This window comes from Hyperolius riggenbachi, chromosome 9 (genome assembly GCF_040937935.1).
Source record: "Hyperolius riggenbachi isolate aHypRig1 chromosome 9, aHypRig1.pri, whole genome shotgun sequence".
Classification (NCBI taxonomy): Eukaryota; Metazoa; Chordata; class Amphibia; order Anura; family Hyperoliidae; genus Hyperolius; species Hyperolius riggenbachi.
In genome coordinates, this window is record NC_090654.1 from 157,927,611 (window position 1) to 157,941,711 (window position 14,101).

Consider the following 14,101-nt stretch of genomic DNA (forward strand, 5'->3'; position numbering starts at 1 on the left):
CATGGGGCAGGTATTGGGGACACAGAGGACACATGGGGAGACAATGGGACACAGGAGGACAACATTTGAGGGTTAACATGTACAAGACTCTCCTGGAATATGGACGCACCAGGTTTAGTATATATAATTTTTTTCTCTGTTTTTTGCCCTCTAAACCTGGGTGCGTCTTATATGCCGGAGCGTCTTATATGGCGCGAAATACGGTACTTATTTGTATATGTTTGCACATATTTTAGATTTTACAGTTTTTCGCTGTAGTGCCCCTTTAAGCTTTCTCTGTATTTGTATTTGTAAATCAATGTGACATGATCATACTGATGCATGTGTCCACTGTGCAGAGATTTCACCTAATCCAAGGGTCATCTAGAAAGTAACAGCCATTTGTTTTTATCTGCCAGGCAAGATATTCTTTCAGTGTAATTTATCTTGAATCTATCAGATTCTCTTCCTGCACCGCTTGTCACATGATTGTAGAATGCTTGTAACTATTTCTTCAGCAACATCAACATAAAGCACCTCATCTCCAATTCCTCCAACTCATAGGTGAGGAGTGTGATGCTACTACAACAGGGGGATTGAAACCTTATAAAAAATTTGATAAATCCTTAAATAAAGGAAGCATTAAGGCTGGTTCAGACGGACGCTTGCGGAGCGTTTACCGTCAGCGTTCAGGGCTTGGCGTTAAACGCTCCCATTCAAGTGAATGGGAGCATTTGTACCAAGCTTTTACGCGGGTTTGCACGAACGCAGCGTTTGGGTCCCGATTTTCCCTGGCGTTCAAGGAGCCCCGGGAAGCTACATGTAGCTTCCAGGGGCGGTTAACCGCGATGGCTAATGTCCCCCTAGGGGAAGAAAAAATGCGACCGCATCCAAACGCTGCTGAAAGCTCGAACGCATTGCTGCCGCGACGCCAACGAACGTGACGCCTCCAAACGTCCGTCTGAACCAGTCCGAAATAATGAGAAGATGCAGTAAGGTGTATTCACTAAGCTGGGGTAAGCAGAATAACGCATGGAAAGTCTTATCATACAAGTAGAGCTGAATGCAATATATTAAATGCATTGTATTCTGCTCTAGTCTATTGTGCTGAACACTTTATGCGCAATACTCTGCATACCGCAGCATAGTGGTTAAACCTCAGTGTGACTAAAATAAATAAACACAAGGGGCTTGATTCACTATGCGGTGCTAACCTACTTAGCATGTATAAACTCTTTAGGTGCGCTAACCAGGGTGCTAAGTAGGTTAGCACCGGTTTTTCTCAATCAGATCGCGCGCAAAGTTTTGCGCGCGCAAAGTCCTATGCGCGCGCAAAGTCCTATGCGCACGCTAAGTCCCATAGGCTTTAATGGGCACTTCACGCGGAGCGCCCTGCGCTCTGTGCAGTGTGCGCGTAAAGTTTTACGCACATAAAGTTTTGCGCGCGTAAAGTTTTGCGCGCGAAAAGCTTGTTTAGACGTGCTAAGGGGGTTTTCAGAGGCGTGCTAACAGTTAGCACCGCTTTGTGAATCAAGCCCTATGTCTCCTTCATGAAAACTGCTGTTTCTTCCTGGATGACACTGGTAGTTACATAGGTATGCATGCTGAAAAGAACAGTCACACCTTCCTTATTTCAAATTTCTGAATGAAGCAGGGCCAAGGTCAGCATGGCTATGGAAATTAAGAAGAAACTCTAGGAAGCAGAAGGATAACCATACTTTTGTTTGTAAATATTTAAAAAGCACTGTGCTCACACAGATCCATAGTTCTTTACATTTTAGTTTGTCAACTTAAATTGTTATGAAAAATAGCTGCCTTAGCATTGTCACAACAATATGAAGTTTAGCCATAGTGGTAATTATTAAAAAGTGCTTGTCTGCTTACATAATTCAAAGATTAAAATAATAATTTACAGGGCACTGTTAATTGCTAAATGAAATATGTCCAAAGTTCATCTTTAACATGTAAGAAACGTCCACAGTTTTTTCTTTTCATTAGTTGACTGAGTTTGGCCAATATTAAATACTTTACAAAAGCATCCCACGGCTGGAGAAATTTCTATTTTATAATACAGATCTTCTTCCTACATATGTAGTTGATGCCTTGGGCAGGATTTTTTATATTACCCCCAAATGCCACAGCTTACAAGATCTCTTGCACAAGTGGAGACAGAAGCCCAGATAAAACACATCCCAGTCAAGTACAAAAAAAAGAATATGTGGATAAATGGAGGAGTGAACTAAAACAATCACAGAAGCTAACCATATACCAGTCCCTACATATAGACTATAAACTGCCCCCATACTTGGAAAATGTCCAAAACCCTAAGGGAGGGAGTGCTCACAATCTGGAAATCTAATCTGAGAGACACAGACAGACGTACAAATGCAGGGAGAATAGACTGTGCCAACACTGCAACCTGAGGGTCCTCAAACATTAAGCTCACTTTCTGCTGCTCTACAACAAACATATTGTAGTCAGGGGCACTCACTCATTGATGGACCTCATCACAGATTTTCACTCTTTAGAGAAAGAGTGAAAACTCTACATTCTACTGGGGGGAGGAAGAATCCACAGTGATGATCACTGCACACTTTGATATAACATGCCACCCAGAGACTGAGAGAAGTATGAATGAACTATATACCTAAAAAATGTCCCCAGACTGCTTACCTACTATACATCTATACCATCCCCACAACCCAAGACAGACCTCTTCTTTCCTTCCATGTCCCCCTTTGTCCTTGCTCTGGCAACATCTGTATGTATCATGGTCAAGCCAATAAAGCTCTTTTCTTGTTTGATTTGAATAGGTATAATGCTGTCAATGGAAAAGAAAGATTGCAGGTGGGCCACAGAAAATATAAATCTGAACCTGATGATTCCTCCATGTCTTGTGCACTATAGTAAATTCTCGTTATATATCACTAGACATAGGTAGTGAGAAGGAGGCTTTCAAGTGTTGACACTAATAGAGATAGAAAAAAAATACAAAAGTTTGAAATCTTACCCATGCATTTTACACCTAGAGCTACTGAAATAAAGTTTTGGCTGAGGTTCAACTTAAAGATCCCAAAATGTAGAATTATTTTTTAAAAGAAAAATTCAAATCCAAAGACATTATTTACTAAGTAAGTGGACATAGAAGCCAAAACCCAAATTTACACAATTTACACATTTAAGAGAAAATTGTATGCAACACATTTTCCCACACTGTGCCTACCATTATTATCCCTGATTGGACAACTCTGTAAAGTTTCAGATACAACATTTGCAATCCACTAACTTCTCCCTCCTCCATTCTAGAATGTGAAAAAAGGATGGTTTAGCACCAGATTACTTTTGTTACACTTAGCACCATTTATGAGTAGCCTGCACTCCACTTTGGACCACAGCCTACTTATCTTTTCACCCAACCTTCTCCATCTGCCGGTAAGTAAGTAGGCAAGTGAGTAAGAATCCATTCATCAGCAATACCCTTTTACATTACACAGAAATAAATCTTTGGGAATTCCTCCCTTGACATAATAAAGTACTTACTGTATATCATGGGAAATAAGTGAATTCACAGTGATGTACTCCAGTACTATTTGAGAGAAAATAAAACAGGCCCACAAATCTGAGCACCTAATGAATCTTTGGTACTGAAAACCCCCATCATCTAATAATAAGTGTTGTTGTACACACACTATCTATAGGTGTGTGTGGGGGTGGGGGGTCCCAGTGGCTTTACTGCTATCAAGGTCATAGTGGCCACATTTGTTATATGACAGATAGGCATTCTAGCTGTAGGGGGTCACCATTGGAGGAGGAGAGAAGGGGGCCAGAATGTAGAGGGGTCCCATCAAGGTTTTTCTGGGGTGTAGCAATAATGTGTGCTTATACTTCAGAATAGTTCAAATCATAAATTATTCAGGAAATCTAATAAGATTGGAAAACCTTGCTGTTCTGACCTAACACATTGCTATTGCTTTGTGTTTTCTTACCTTTTCTACATACCTTCTAGAAGGTATGTGAAATAATTGCACATTGGCCTCGATTCATCATTGTCCTTGAGATAACTTTTTCCAATTTGTTAAATTACCGAATTCGAAGTTTATCGATTTCTAGTTGTATTCATCAAGGTTTTTCCGCATTCGGTGTGAATTCGATAAAATATCGATAACAATTCGGTAACTGTTCGGTAACGTGTCGATATTTCCATTTTACGGCGGTAATTTAACACAAGGCCATAAGATTCCCGTGGAATTGTGGGTAAAAGGCAGTCCTTTGAACACCACATAGCAACATTCCGAATAGGGCTTAACACCTGGACCAGGATTCTGGAAGTGACTTGGGACAATCCCACAATTTCGCCAGCTGCGGCTTGATAGGAGTCTTTTCTAAATAAATATAGAGCAGCTAGCAAATTAGTTAACCCTGGCGCTGCCTGTGTTCTCTTACAAGATGATTCAAGATTAATGCTGATGTCCTGGTATAGCAAATAAATCCATTCTCTTGCAAATTGATATGGTTCTAGACCTTATTCTTGCCCTTCTGCGTCTTTGAATCGCTCTCAGCTGATACATAACCACTTCAAATGGCTCCATCTTCACTGTCAGCAATGATCTGACAGGAATAACGACAGAGCAGTGAAGAAGATAACTAATTCTAAAAGTAACGCTAAACCACGCCCACTTTCATTTTCATGAATTGCACTTTCTTCCGTTTGATTACCGAATTATTACCGAATGCTCGCTAACAGCGGTAGATAAATTTGATGAATCCTGAAATCAACTTAACGAATTTGGTATTTTAACGAGCTGTCGTTAACCAATTCGATAAGTGTTGATGAATCGAGGCCATTGTCTAAAACATGTAATTGTGTGTATACTATAAAAATGATAGCAGCTGTGTGGCTGTACTTGCAAGCACCAACAGAAGGAACTGTTTTTGTTTTTGTTTTTTTGCTTGTTTGTTTTTAATAGATCCAGGCTGTCCTAGATTCATTGGAATTAAAAAAAAAAATCTCACTGTGGGTACATGCACAAGACTGCAATCACAAAGCTGCACATTTCCCAGTTCAATAATATTTCAGCAGCCCTCACTGTGTCTAAAAAAAGACAAATGAAAGATCCCCCTGAATAGCACATAATTAATTTATGTTCTTAAATGTTACCCAGCCCAGAGAGCCTTCCATCTGTGCTTTTAAGTTTTTTCACATAAAGTTACTTATTTAATTTTTGTTGCATCCTCTGTACTGCACAAGTGACAGGTTCTACCAGGCAGTAAGCTTCAGGTAGTTCTGAGAATAAATTATTATTATTTCTCATTACTGGAACCTGTTATGTGAAGCAGCTGTTTCTGGCTTTAGATGGAGACTTTTATAGACAAATGTCAAAGCAGAGAAAATAACTTTTCATTTTCTGTTTATACTATGTATGACATTTTCTATCAGTGAGTAAAGACTTATTCCATGACCTTATGTTATGACTGTGAGTGCATTTGTCTGTTTTTTTCATTGTATGTGTTTTTTTAGTAAATGCCACAGATAAAATATTGCTCGCCACAATTAATAGGTTAGCTACCTACTTCAGGCATCTGCACACTGAATTTTTAGAACTACACGAAGTTTGATTGAAGAGCCATTTTTTTATATGCAACAAAGAATATATATATATATATATATATATATATATATATATATATATATATATATATATATACTGCAGCTTCAACTGAACACTGCTTTCTGTTACAGCATACATGTTATCACACCTTCAGAGTTATGTCTTATGTCCTAATTAATACAGTAGATTTCCAGGAATTTTAAGTGTACGGGGGTAATCCACTTGCTTCAGCCAACACTCAACCTAATTGGCACCTTTATACATATGCTAATTGTGCCTATTCAAGTACCTGAAGAAGGGGTAAACTGTTTTCACAATGTCTAGGTAAAATATAAGCAGCATCGGTCCCCCAGCTTAGGGATGCTGCGCTAGCTTAACACAGATGTTATTTTCTCCCCTCCTGCAATTTTTTTTCTGTCCAAGATGTGTAATGCTGGGAATACACGGTTCGTTTTTGCCTTCGTTTAAACCTTCGTTTCGATTGTGCCTTTTGTCCTTTTCGATCCCGAAATAATCGGTCATACGGTTAATATCACCACCCACGGTTTCGTTTTTTTTTTATTCTGATGGTTTCGTTTTTCCAATGATCGAAGGCAGCAAAGAAACGAAACGAAAATCCCTTTTTACAGGGACGGACTAGCATAAACGAATATATAATCGATCTGAACAGTCATCAAGCCTACCAATGGCTCGATTAGATGGATAAAGAGAGATAATATCAAACATGTTCGATCACTAGTCGTTCGTTTTTGGGGTCTATTAATCAAAACTATAATGAGATTATGACTATTTTCACATACGTTTTCAACACTCGATTCGTTTACCGAACGAATCGAAGGTTTAAACGAAGGCAAAAACGAACCGTGTATTCCCAGCATAACTATGAAGAGGTAGAACCGCACACCTGGGTGTGTGTATGCTGGTGCTGGGCTCCTAGGCTGCTCAATACAACAAATCGATAGAGGAGTCCACACACAGACTTGCAGAAACAAAGGATCCCTTCCTTATGAAATTTTGGGAGTGCATATAAACATGGAGTAGCTTCCTCAAAGATGGTGAAAGGCTTAGTCCACTTCGAGCTAAAGAATGGAGAGGTGCACATTTTTTAGGCAAAATTGTGTGTTGCTAAATGACTAGCATTACAATGTTTCCCTGTTTCATTATTGTGTTCCCCAACACTGTACAACAGCTATCCCACTTCCTGTCTGATTACAAAGTTCACTCGTATTGTGCCTCTTATAGGCCTACGTATGTACGCATCATGGGTGAGTTGGGCATCGGGAGAGCCGAATGACAGCTCTCCCTGCTGCTGCAAAACTCCCCGGCAGTGTTAAATACTATTCCCCCTTCGAGTTGTTGCAACTCGGAGAGGGGTGTAATTAGGGGTCCGGCAACCACTGAAGCCTCAAATTACCCTAACACGCCATGCACAGCATTACATTGCTGCTATGGGGTGCTGGTTTCGGTGCCCCGCGCTGAGCCCCGTGCGCCGAAACCACCTGCTTCACCTTATAGACCCCTTATTACTGTGCCTCGCTGAAATACAGTTCCCACCCCATAGAATTGCCCTAATCTTAGTGCTTCAACTACCTTGTATATAGCCTCTCTCATGCAGAGATATAGTTACCTGGCTACCAGCTTCCTGCCCATAGTTCCACTACTATGAGACTCATGACCTGATGCACTGATGACTTTTCACTTACCTAGTGGTCATTGCAGAAAATCCAGATAGTTCATGGTGACCCAGAACCACTGGGAAGTAATTAAAAGAGACCGAAAAGCCTCCTTACTAAAAAAAAAAAAAAGTGATACTACATATAATTTTGCCTTATTAAAACAGTAGGTGTTTGCAGAAATTAAGCTTAATGTTTTTTTCCCCCACAATGCATCACTTCCAAATATGCAAAGCATCTCTTTATGCCCCTAAAAGCAAGATCATTAGTGGTCATTTGACAGTGACATCATCATCTGGTCAGTAGCAAGGTGGTTTTAGAATGGTAGAGCAGTGCTAGCAGCAAGGAGTATGGGCAGGTAGCTATATTACATCACAGTATGTTTCTGCAGTGGGTAGCTCAGGGATGGTGGTGGTGTCCAGGGATGAGACAGCAAAAAGGGAAGGAATCCAACACTGCAAGCCAAAGTTCCAAGTATGACTAATACATATAGCATACAAAGCAGTCAGTAACTCTGTTAGAACTAGGATTCAGCAAAGTGATTAATCATTAAAAGGCAGAAAGGAAAGAAAATTAATGGAAATCTAACTAGAGGTGCATGTAGACTGCTTTTGCCTTTTAGTAATGTTCAAAAATGTGTTTTTTCTTGGCTGTTAATGATAACACTGATAACAGATAGATAGAAAGTGGCTGAAATAAAAATTGTTGAACCATAACTCAGCCTTTTTTTTTCTCTTTTGCCTACAAAATTAATACTGCAGCTCCCTCTTGTGGTAGAACTTTAAAACAGCAGCAACAAACAATACACATGTTCAACGAAGTTTCAAACTACACTTTTTTAAAATAATTCTAATAAACTGCTACATAGAGCATAACTCAGAAAGAGTTCCTCATAAACTGGCTGCGCATATTATTCAGTATTTCCCTCAAAGTTCAGTTTTATATAAACACTCTGATGTATAATTTTATCTGAAGTGCAACAACACTGGAACTGTAGTTCAAAGTAAATCAGAGAATGTTTTGGTAATTATTACTTCATATTTATATAGAGCGGACAAATTTTACACAGAACTTTGGTACCCTAAAGGACCACTACAGTGAAAAATGGAAGCAGCTAAAATCTGACAGAACCGACAGGTTTTGGACAAGTCTATCTCCTTATGGGGGATTTTTGGTTACATAGTTACATAGTTATTTGGGTTGAAAAAAGACTTCTGTCCATCGAGTTCAAGCAGGTTGTAGGAGGAAGGAGTGGTGCATAGAGAAAACCCATATAAGCAGAAAAAAATCACTGCATTTGCATTTCATGGAGATAATCAAGTGACCAGGAATCAAATCTGGAACTCTAACACTACAAGGTGAGACTGTTATTTATTAAGGAACTGGATACTCTAGGTTAATTAAATATGTTAATTACAATATATAACTTTCAACAACCTTAATGTATCTTTAAAATGTGACATTCATAATGCAAAGTTTAAAATCATATCTGGGGCTTCCTCCAGCCCCCTTCAGGCTGATCGGTCCCTCACCATCCTTCTCTGCTCCCTGCAACTTCTGCTATTTAGCCAAGTAATTTGGCCATTCGGAGCTAGTCGTACTGTGCAGGTGCAGAACTCTCCTGGCAATGGGAGCGTGACAGGGCGTACGCAGCCAGGCTGCAAATTCACAGTATGCGCTGACTGGCAATATTACCAGGCTGAATTGTGAAAGATCCAGGAAACTTAGAAGTACCGTAAGGGATCAATCCACCTGAAGGGGCTGGAGGAAGTGCCAGGCATGCATAATTTTTTTTTCTTTAATTCCATCCTAGGTTTCCTTGAAGAATCAATGTTTCAGCAAAAGACTTTATGCAGAGTTTGCCTTTAAGACATATTCTAGAGAACGGAATTCTAATTAAGGGCCAGTTTCCACTGACAAGTGATGTGAGTGCGGCTACCAAGCCGCATCGCATCGCTTTCACTGGTGTCCGCGTCACTTCCAGATCTCCCGATGCGGAAGTGTATGGAGGGGACGCCGGGCGGATGCGTGTGGATGCGGCTGTGCGAGAATCAGCAGCATTCTGCATATTCTCGGATCGCTCCGCCCCGCTTCACACACAATGCATGCAATGGAAACTGTTCCATTGCTGTGCATTGGGATCAGGACACCCGCTGTGCGATGCGGCTATGTAGCCGCATCGCACTGCTTCTAGTGTAAACGGGCCCAAAGCATTGGAACATCTTGCTTTGTACAAAGGTCAGCTAGACCTTATCTACCCAATGTACAGACTGCAAGGCACTAGCAGGGTAAACAGTCTCGTACTTTCACAGTCTGTAAGCAAAACACTGATTATAGGAAAGCAGGGAAGAGACCGGAAGAACTCCAAGCATAGCTTGGAATTTCCAATTCTGCGCAGTGTATGAGCTGTTAATCATTCAGCCATGGCAGCCAATAGAAAGCTCCTAATGTGATTGACAGCCATAATACACTCGCAGCCCACCTACAGTTGAATGTGACTAAATAATCCTAGTGAAGCTGGAGGTCTTTCTATATATTAGATCAATCCCTAGTTTTATGGGAACTTCTCTATACTTTCACTTTACTTTCTCTTTGCTTTATGTTAGTTTGTGTAGCATAGTTTTGCTTACTTCTGATGGCAGCCTCCTGATGCCAAGCGTAGTTCAGTTTAGTAATGCTGATTTCTGATTGCAAAGCCGTTACATCAAGATCTGCAATTATCTTCATATTCCTCAAAAAAGATTAAAGATTAAGGTGCGCAAGTGAATAGTTTTAAAATAATGTATCTTTATTTTGCTTTCTCTCAAGAAGTATGTACATCATACATCTAACCTTCATACAAAACACACACCATTCATACATGGGAGTCTAGGTGGTGCCCATAAAAAGAAATAAGTTGCTCTTCTAAAAAATTGCTAAAAGAGCATATACGGTAACTATAAATCGTACAGTCCTCTCCGAATGTTATATATACTGGAATATGCTTATTTTTTAAGGAGAGGACTGTACGATTTATAGTTACCGTACATGCTCTTTTAGCAATTTTTTAGAAGAGCAACTTATTTCTTTTTATGGGCACCACCTAGACTCCCATGTATAAATGGTATGTGTTTTGTATGAAGGTTAGATGTATGATTTACATACTTCTTGAGAGAAAGCAAAATAAAGATACATTATTTTAAAACTATTCACTTGCGCACCTTAATCTTTAATCTTTTTTGTGTAAACTATTGGTAGTGGGGTTTAGGGGCACACCCACTGTGTATTAGGTAGCTGCAGGTGGGAAGACGAACATTTAGGAGTAGTTCTTCTATATCTTAATATTCCTGCTTTGCTGCTGTAACTAAGAGGACCGACAACATGAACACCTTGTATTTCTGATTGAAGCCAATAAATTCTTAGCTGCTTGAGTGTTCATGGTCTACATAGATCTGCTAAAGCTGTGTGAATGTCCCAACTGATTAGGTGTGACAATTTGTCACTGGTGCTATCTGGGTAATATAGAGCCTATGGCAAACACTGAAATTGGCCGCCCCTTCCCCCCAGTCAGAGTCCCCTTCCCCTCTAAAAACAACATCCTTTATCGCGTACAAATGTTATGGTTGCCTGTCTTATTTTGGCTTTGATATTGCTGAAGTTACTTTTTTAGAAATATCTCTTCTTATTCCCTCTCCGTCCTGTTTTCTAACACTAAGGAATCACATTAAAGAATTAATCTGATCTGAGGTCTGAGTGACATCGCGGCACGGGGGCAGGCATAGGGGCACAGAACAGGGGCAGGCATGGGGATGCACCACAGGGGCAGGCATGGGGCCGCAGCACAGGAGCAAACATGGCGCCCATGCTGCTGTGGCACCCATGGCCCAAGCCATGCCTGCACCCCTCTAGATACGCCTCTGCTTAGTGCCCACCAAAAATTACAATTACAAAGACCAGATGAAAGTAAAGACCAGTAACCCCATGTTAAAATACCATTATCACCCTGTTACCGCTGTATTATTAACTTTGATTCCATTCACTGTGTGTATTTTCCATCACATGGTAAACTTAAATGACTGTTAAATACAGGGTGGGCCATTTATATGGATACACCTTAATAAAATGGGAATGGTTGGTGATATTAACTTCCTGTTTGTGGTACATTTGTATATGTAAGGGGGGACTTCCAGTAACCGTAGTTTCAGGTGCTGCACATCTCGTATCTTCACAGCATAGACAATTGCCTTCATATGACCCCAAAGATAAAAGTCTAAGGGGGTCAGATCGGGAGACCTTGGGGGCCATTCAACTGGCCCACGACGACCAATCCACTTTCCAGGAAACTGTTTATCAAGGAATGCTCGAACCTGACACCCAGTGGTGGTGCACCATCTTGCTGGGAAACCTCAGGGAACATGCCAGCTTTGTGCATAGAGGGAAATTCATAATCATGTAGCAATTTCGCATATCCAGTGGCCTTGAGGTTTCCATTGATGAAGAATGGCCCCACTATCTTTGTACCCCATATACCACACCATACCATTAATTTTTTTGTTCCAACAGTCTTGGAGGGATCTATCCAATGTGGGTTAGTGGCAGACCAATAGCGGTGGTTTTGTTTGTTAACTTCACCATTCACATAACAGTTTGCCTCATCACTGAACAAAATCTTCTGCATAAACTGAGGGTCCTGTTCCAATTTTTGTTTTGCCCATTCTGCAATTTCAGTGCGCCGATCTGGGTCATCCTCGTTGAGATGCTGCAGTAGCTAGAGTTTGTAAAGGTGCCATTTGTGAGAAGCTAATATCCGCCGAAGGGATGTTTGACTAATACCACTCTCCAGTGACATGCGGCAAATGCTACGCTGTGGGCTCTTGCTGAATGAAGCTAGGACAGCCACTGATGTTTCTTCATTAGTGACAGATTTCATGCGTCCACATTTTGGCAAATCCAACACTAAAACGGTTTCACGAAACTTAGCAAGCAGTTTGCTAACTGTAGCATGGAAGATGGGTAGTCTCGTAGGGTATCTTGCATTGAAATCTGCTGCAATGACTCGGTTACTGCGTTCACCAGACATCAGCACAATTTCTATCCACTCCTCACGTGTTAATCTCGGCGACAAGTCAATGGCTGTAAACAAAGAGAAACTTGTAAATAACTCATAAAAGAATAAAGTTACGTTAAAACCAAGCACACCATTGTTTTTCTTGTGAAATTACCAATAGGTTTGATGTGTCACCTGACCCTCTTCCTATTGAAAAAACAAAAGTTGGATTCCTTTAAGCTGCTCACCCCTATTCCTTCTCTTTCTCTACCTTCCTTTGAAGTCCATGCAGTCCGTCTATACTCTCCCTCTAACCTCCAGATCACAATTATCTACCGCCCTCCTGGCCCTGCTTCTTTCTTCCTAGATCACTTCTCTGCATGGCTCCTCCAGTTCCTGTCCTCTGAAAACCCTACCATCATTATGGGTGACTTTAACATTCATGTTGACACTAACAATTCTGTTGCCACTAAACTTCTGTCACTTACTTCCTCCTATGGCCTGTCTCAGTTGTCCACTGCTCCAACTCACTTGAATGGTCATACCCTCGACCTCATATTCACTCGTCTCTGTTCTATTACTGATTTCACTAATACTCCCCTCCCGCTCTCTGATCATAACTTACTAAACTTCTCTCTCTCCCCCTCTCTTCCTACCACGCTGCCTCAAGCACGCTCACACATACGCAGAAACTACTGCAACATAGACATGCAATCTGTCCCTGATGCCCTGGCACCTCTCCTCACACAACCTTTCACTGACCCTGACTCAGCAGCTGCACACTACTACAGCTCAATCACGCAAGTCATGGATGCAATCACACCCCTCAACAATGTCCGCCCACACCTTGTCAGTCGCCAACCTTGGCTGACCAAAGCTACTAAACAGCTAAAGGGGTGCTCTAGGGTAGCTGAACGGCGTTGGAGAAAAACCAATACTAATGAGGATTTCATTTCTTACAAAAAAGCATTGAACAAGTTTAAAATCGCTCTCTCTTCTGCAAAACAATCATACTTTTCCTCCCTCATATCTTCCCACTCGCACAATCCAAAGTGCCTGTTCAGCACTTTCAACTCCCTTCTCCATCCACCCCCTCCTCCTCCTTCTGCATGTTTATCAGCTGAAGAATTTGCAACATACTTTACAGATAAAATTGCCAAAATCCGTAGTGTGTTTTCCATGCAGTCAAACTCCATCTCCACTCTTCTTGCTGACTGCTCTCTTTCCAGTTTCTCTCCACTCTCCGAACATTCTCTCTCCTCTCTTATCTCCAAGTCCCATCAAACCACCTGTTCTTTGGATTCTTTCCCATCACATCTCATTCCACAGCTATCCACATCCCTCATCCCTGCCCTAACATCGCTGTTTAACCTATCCCTCTCCACTGGAATTTTTCCATCCTCACACAAGAAGGCTGTTGTAACACCACTACTTAAAAAAACATCTCTAGACCCTACCGATCTTGCTAACTACTGCCCAGTGTCACTTCTCCCATTTGCATCTAAATTACTTGAACGCCACATTCATGCTGAACTAAGTCAGTATTTATCTGCGAATTCCTTGTTTGATCAGTTCCAGTCTGGCTGCCGGGCAAACCACTCCACTGAAACAGCCCTCACCAAAGTAGACAATGATCTCCTCACAGCTAAATCTAAATGCTATTATTCCATACTCATCTTTCTAGATCTGTCATCAGCAATCGACACTGTCGACCACACTCTACTCCTACAGATCCTTTCATCTATAGGAATAAAGGACCTTGCTCTCTCCTGGATATCTTCCTACCTCTCTGGAAGGTCTTTCACTGTTTCTTA